At 42.7% G+C, this 6,522-nt stretch overlaps 1 pseudogene; it reads left to right on the top strand.

Annotated features, from left to right (window-relative positions):
• Window positions 1-1,637: 1,637 nt before the first annotated feature.
• Window positions 1,638-5,983, top strand: LOC116070901 (annotated as a pseudogene).
• Window positions 5,984-6,522: the final 539 nt, after the last annotated feature.

The following is a 6,522-nucleotide window of genomic DNA, read 5'->3' as shown; positions in this document are numbered from 1 at the left end:
GTCAAAGACAGAAACCCACTGAGCACTGAGAAGGGAACCGACATCTGCACTCAGACAAGTGACAACATAAAGACTCTGCGCCTCTGGGGTGTGGCCATGTAGATACAGTGTGCACTGCACAGCTGGGCCATACTGTACTGAGACAGCCTGTATCTGTACACACAAGCAGTTACACAGATAGTCTGTACTGCACACCCTGCGAGCGACTATCCCAAGAGAGTCTGCATCTGCACACGTGAGTGACAGCACAGAAACTCTGCACTTAACACACGTGTGTGACCACATAGACACTGTTTAACATTTAATTCTAATTTTACAAGCTTCATTGAACTCTACTAGCTTCATTGAACACTACTGTTTTCTCATTCTCTTTCTGTCTGTCTGTCTGTCTGTCTGTCTGTCTCTCTCTCTCTCTCTCTCTCTCTCTCTCTCTCTGTGTGTGTGTGTGTGTGTGTGTGTGTGTGTGTGTGTGTGTGTGTGTGTTTTCAAAACAGACTCTGACAAAGGGCTCTCCCAACACTGGGTTTAGGATCTCCCTTTCTCAGCCCCCTGAATGCTGGGTGGGTTTAGACCACCAAGTGCTTGGGCCCTTTTTCTATCCCTTTGCCTTTAACTGGACCTGCCTTATTGCCTCGCTGCCTCTTTATTCTCCCTTATGTGTCTTTCCTTATTGCTATAATACTGTTTTATTCAGTGTGACTTCTTCCCATTTCTACCTTACTACATACCATGCTACCCTTGTCTCTATTTCTCAAGAGTTACAGGGCAACCATTTTTAATGGGACCCCGCTATACTTTCATGGTAGGTCCATCTACCAGCAGTGGTCACTTACGCAGTCAGTACTCCACTCTTCGAGTAGAGCTGGAAATCATGGCTAAGCATGTGAGCTAAGGGTTGAGCTGTGGAGCTCTACAACCTGTCAGATAAGAAAGGCTGGCACTTCAACCCTCCTACAACCTACTCCCATCTGAACATGTTAAATACGTCAATGGAAATAATGTGGGTAACCAAAACAATCAACTCATGGCCTAATCCCAGTCATCCAAGTTCCATTGCAGAACATAAGAAATACAAAAAGTTACAAAATTAAATGACAATATGATTTCTCCAAAAACTACTTATTCTATACTAATGGTTTCTAATAAAAGTGAATTAGATGATATTCTGAACAAAGAATTCAGAAGAATGATTTTAAGAATATTCAATAAAAATGTACAAACTCCTAAATTAATTAATAATACATAAATAAGTAGCTGAATGAAATAAAGATGTCAATATAGAATACACAAAAGATTAACTTCAATAAATACAAATGCTGAGGAAAATCTAAATTGAAGTTTCTGGAAGTGAAAACTATCAAATAAAAGCTCAGTGAAAAGCCTTATCAGTAGAATGGATCAAGTGGAGGCAAACTATCCCAGCCTGAAGACAGAATAGATTACTTTTAGGATGTTCAGACAATGACAAAGATAAAATAATAGGAATTTATGAATAGAACATATGTAATCTACAAGTCATCATGAAAGGACCAGATATGTGATTTATGAAAATCTTATCAAATATAATAAAATTGAAATAGTCTTGAATTCTTATCTGATTAAAACAAGGAATTAAAAGCAAATAACAGAATGGCAAGATGGCTCAGCAGGTAAAGACACCATTGCCAAACCTGACAGCCTGAGCTTGAACCCCAGGATCTATATGGGGGAGGGGGAATATTGAGTCTTGCAAATTGTCTAGCCATATGAGTGCCATGGAAGGCATACTCACACACATGCACATATATACACTCACACACATGTATATACACACATACACACACTTGCACACACACATGCATACACACAATGCACTCACACATACACCCACATGCAAACACACTCATGCATATACACACGTGCACATATACTCACACATAGTCACACACATGCACACACATGCATACACACATGTGCTCATTCAGACACTCACACACATACACACACAGAAGCACACACACACATACTAACATACATGTACATAGATGCGTACATACACTCACACATACACATAGACACTGACAAAAATGTAATTAAGATCTTTTCTTTTTTTCTTTTTAAAAACTTTATATTGATTCTTTGTGAATTTCATATCATGCACCCCAAAGCCCACTCATCTCCCTGTCTCTCTATATCTACCCTCTACCCTTGCAACCTCCCCTCAAAAAAACAAACAAACAAACACATCTGTGAAAGCTGCGGTGTGTCACACAGTATACCACTTTGTCTAAACAACTTTTCTTGCAAATATTCATTGTTCTGGAATGAGGCTTCTGGCTTCTGCTACTCCATCAACACTGGATCTTCACTGGGACCCCTCTTTGATATTCTGTTGTTGCCCTGTGTCATGGAAATCCTGCAGCTTCTTGTGCTTCAGCAGTTTATAGATGGGGTAGATGTTGGGGCAGGCTAACTCAGAGTCTTGGATCTGGGCCTGGATGGTAGCTGAGTTGGTCAGACTGACAGTTCTCCTACGCCTACACAACCAGGGCCAGCTCTATTGTGCTACCTGTGCAAGGTACAGGACCTGCTCTCCTGACTGCTTCAGCTGGCAAAGCAGGGGCAGGTAATGGGGGTGGCGCAGCTCACCCACTCTCATGCTCTTGGGTCAGCTCTCCCATGCTGCCCAGGCAAAGGGCAGGGCCAGCTCTCTCACACTCACTCCCTCAGGGCTGGCTCACCCATACCAACTCACGCCACCAGGGCCAGCTCTACTGTGCTGCCCAAGCAAGTTGCAGGGCCAGCTCTCCTGAGTGCAGCAGCCAGCTAGGGGTGGGGTCAGCTCTCCAACTCCCACCCCCCTAGGGCCAGCTCTTCTACATTGCCCAGATGAGGGTCAGGGCCATCTCTCCCCATCCAGTGCCATGCCACCACAAGGCCGACAAGGGACATCTGCATGAGCCACGGATATCAGGACAGACCCCAGCTGCTCCAGGGCCATGGACCCAGCCACAGTCCTTGGCAGCAGCATAGGCCAAGACCTTACCAGTCCTCAGGTGGCATTGCTGGCTACTCCCATCAGGCTGTTCCTCACTACCTGGGGTTATCCAGTCCCACCTCTCTTCACTGTGCATACATCCTTCTGCTTTGCTTCTTATTCCATCTCTCCACCACTTACTTGCTCATCTTACCAGTGTGGTGCCCTGGGTCTCTGAGTGTCCTCTAGGCACCAGGTGAGGGTTGTGAAAGCTATATTTTTAAAAATAAAACAGAAACACAACATACTAGAAACTGGGATACAAACAAAGCAGATTTAAAAGGAAATTTTATAGTTATAGATTTCTACTTTAAAAGAATCAGAAAGCCAGGCACATTGGCACATGCTTTTAATTTTCTCATTCAGGAAGCAGAGACAGGCAGATCTGTTTGAGTTCCAGGTCAGCCTGGTCTACATAATGAGTTCCAGGACAGGCAGATATATATATATATAGTAAGACTGTCTCTAAAACAAAAACAAAAACAAAACAACAACAAAAAAACCCCAAGAGGCTAGAAGATGGTTCAGCAGATAAAAGCACATACTCCTCTCGAAGAGAACCAAGTGTTCAGTTCCCAGCACCCGCATCAGGTCTTACAACCACCTATAACTCCAACTCTAGGGGAAGCTTGTGCCTCTGGCCTCCACAGGCACCTTCACTCAAATGTGCATGGCATACACACACACACACACACACACACACACACACACACACACTCACACACACACACTTTCTCTCTCTTATGCACACTTACATAATTAAAATAAAACAAATGTTTTTGAAAATCAGAGAAATTTAAAATGCATACCTTAATGATGTACCCTAGTCTTAGAAGAAGCAGAACAAGTTAATCCCAAATCAGTAAATAGAAACAAATAATGGAGATTAAAGCAGAAAATGATATGGCAAGAAATTAAAAGAATCATACAAAGAACTAATGCAACAGAGCTTGTTTTTGAAAAGATAAACAAGATCAACAAACACTAACAGAGAGACAGAGTCAGAGAGACAGAGACAGACACACAAAGAGACTATTCACACTAATAAAATTAGGAGATAAAAAAGGAGACATTACAAACATCAATGAAATACAGAAAATAAATAGAAAATACCTTTCAAAACCTGTGTTCTAATAGAGTGGAAAATCTAAAGGAAATGGTTAAATTTCTAGACATGTGTGATCCATCAAAACCAAAATATAAGCACGTAAATAAACCAGCCGTGAGCACCGAGACAGAGGCAGTAATGAAGTCTCCCACAAGGCTGGTGGACGGTTCACTGCTGAGTTCTACTTCTCAAGTTGTTACATAAAATAGAAAAGAAGGCTAGCAAATTTACTCTACAAAACCAATATAACCCTGACCCAAAAAGCAAACCAGGATGCAAACACAAAAGAGTGTGTGTCAAGCTCTCTGGTGGAGCATGGAAGTGAACATTCTCAATAAGATGCCTGCAAGCCTTCTCACACTGTGCACAAATCAATTCCAAATGGATCAAGGATCCTGGTGATGGACCCTAAATGATGAAACTTTCCTGAACAACTGTGGTTCTATTCACAAAGTTCTTTTCTTGCCCCAATTGTCCAAGACATGAGAACAAGTGGGCCTTCATGAACTTAAAAAGCTTCTGTAATATAAAAGAGGCTTGCTTGACTGAAAAGGCAGCCCCCGGGATGGGGAGAAAAAACATAAACACCTGTGGCCGCTGTAAATCTGACAGAGGATTAGCATTTAGAATATAAAAAGAAATAAAAATTCTAAGTACCTACCAAGAAAACAATGTAATTAAAAATGGACTGGAGCTCTGAACAGAGTTCTTAGAAGAAATAATATTCTTGAGAGTCTTCACCATTCTTAGCCATCAGAGAAAGGCAGGCTAAAACTGCTTTGAGATTTTTCTTACCTCAGTCATTGTGACTGCAATGAAGAAAATAAAATAATAAATGCTGGTAGAAGTGGAGAACGTGGAGCCCTTGGTACCTTTCGTGGAAGGGCATCCTGATGCAGCCAAACAAACAAACACCTTTCTATGCTGTTCAGGGGTAGGTCTATAAGAATTGTTCTTGATTCCCATTGTAACATACAGGGAAACATACACAGGATCCTGCAGATCAAGGAGAAGAATGTCTTCAAATTCCTTGGGGCAGGAACTGACTTAGGAGGAACCAACCTTGACTTTCATCAGAAGGAGCAGTACATCTACAAATGGAATAGAGATGATATCTACTCCATAAGTCTGAAGAGGACCTGGGGTGGCTACTACTTGCAACTCCGGCTATGGTTACCATTGAGAACCCTGCTGATGTCAGCATCAAATCCTCCGGGAACACTGGTCAGCCAGCCAGGCTGAAGTTCACTGATGAGCTGCTCCCGTTGGTGGCTGCTTCATGCCTGAGACCTTCGCTACTCAGATCCAAGCAGGGAATCACTGCTTCTAGTGGTGACTCATCCCCTCACAGTGGCATCTTAAGTCAGCCTGCCCACTATTGCTCTGTGTAACACAGACTCTCCCCTGCACTATGTATCCATTGCCATCCCATGCTGTGCTACTTGAACATTGCCATCCCATGCAACAACAAGAGAGCTCACACTGTAGGTCTGACATGGTCGATACTGGCCTGGAAATTACTGTGCATGTGTGGCAGTATCTACCAAGATCACTCATGAGAGGTTATGCCTGATCTTTATTTCTACAGAGACCCAGAGGAGATTGAGAAGGAGGAGCAGGATGCGCTGAGAAGGCAATGACCAAGGAGGCATTCCAGAGAAAATGGACAATGCCAGCTCCTGAGTTCACTGTTGCTCAGTCTGAGGTGCCCTACTGGTCTACTACACATGCCTACTGTACCCATCCAGAAGTTTTATACTGAAGAGTGGAGTGCCCAACTAACTACTGGAAAGAAAATAAAGTTCTTAAAAGCGTGGCCGGGTCGGGGGAACAAAAGCAAAACCAAAACAAACCCCTAGAAACTTATCTACCATGTGATTCAGCTATATTTCTTTTGGGCATACACCCAATACTGTCTTAGTTAGGGTTTCCATCACTGAGAAAAGACACCAAGACCAAGGCAATTCTTATAAAAGATGACATTTAATTGGTGCTGGCTTACAGGTTCTGAGCTTCCGCCCATTATGATCATGACAGGAAACTTGGCAGCATCCAGCAGGCATGGCAATAGAGGAGCTGAGAGTTCTACATCTTTATCCAAAGGAAGCCAGGAGCAGAATGTCCCATGTGGCTAGAACACACTTCCTCCAACAAGGCCACACTTCCTAATGGTGCCACTCTGGGCCAAGCATATTCAAGCAACCTCACTCTCCTTCCTACTATTGAGAGACATATTTCAACCATGTCCATTGTGCCCCTATTCACAATAGCTAGAACATGGAAACAACCTAGACTATCAACTGATAAATGGATGATGAAAATGTGGTACTCATACAGAATGGGTCTTATTCAACTGTAAAGAAAATGAAATTTGCATTTAAGTGGGTGGAATTATAAA

Source organism: Mastomys coucha, unplaced genomic scaffold (genome assembly GCF_008632895.1).
Source record: "Mastomys coucha isolate ucsf_1 unplaced genomic scaffold, UCSF_Mcou_1 pScaffold22, whole genome shotgun sequence".
NCBI lineage: Eukaryota > Metazoa > Chordata > Mammalia > Rodentia > Muridae > Mastomys > Mastomys coucha.
This window is presented reverse-complemented; position numbering and strand designations above follow the sequence as displayed.